Source organism: Haliotis cracherodii, unplaced genomic scaffold, assembly GCF_022045235.1.
Source record: "Haliotis cracherodii isolate W230 unplaced genomic scaffold, xgHalCrac1.p SCAF_5, whole genome shotgun sequence".
Taxonomy (NCBI): Eukaryota; Metazoa; Mollusca; class Gastropoda; order Lepetellida; family Haliotidae; genus Haliotis; species Haliotis cracherodii.
Genome location: NW_027266308.1, coordinates 3969497 through 3970261, shown reverse-complemented (window position 1 = coordinate 3970261; position 765 = coordinate 3969497).

Below are 765 nucleotides of genomic sequence, written 5' to 3'. Positions count from 1 at the left end.
CATCTTGAGTGAACTGACCTGTCTCTGACCAGATCCTCATTGACAATCTGAATTTCCACCGATCTTCTTCATATTGCTTCACACTCAATTCTTCTCCATTCAGTTTTGCAAGGAAATATTTCAGTTCTGATAAAGGTCAGAATTACATTTTAAGGTTTAACCCTCATCAGTGTGTCGGGCGGTCGGGTAGCCTAGTGGTTAAAGCGTTCGCTCGTTCGCTCAGGACAGAGTGAGGACTGAATCGGGATAAAGAGCGGACTGACCCAGGACAGAGTGAGTACTGCCCCAGTATAAAGGAGCGGACTGACCCAGGACAGAGTGAGTACTGCCCCAGTATAAAGGAGCGGACTGACCCAGGACAGAGTGAGTACTGCCCCAGTATAAAGGAGCGGACTGACCCAGGACAGAGTGAGTACTGCCCCAGTATAAAGGAGCGGACTGACCCAGGACAGAGTGAGTACTGCCCCAGTATAAAGAGCGGACTGACCAAGGACAGAGTGAGGACTGACTCAGGATAGAGAGTGGACACCAAGGACAGAGCGAGGACGACACAGGACAGAGTGAGGACTGATCAAGAGATACTGACAAAGGACAGTCTTTATTGATCGCTCACTCTTGTCATTCATTGAAACGCCTCTCACTGTTAGTCGTACCGTTTGGGCAGAGTGCCATACTCAACCCTTTCAAGACCCTTCCACCCGGTAACCCTGTACACCCTGTGTATGGGGCGTGGTATGTTGCGGCTGGGTAACACCGCTAGGTTCA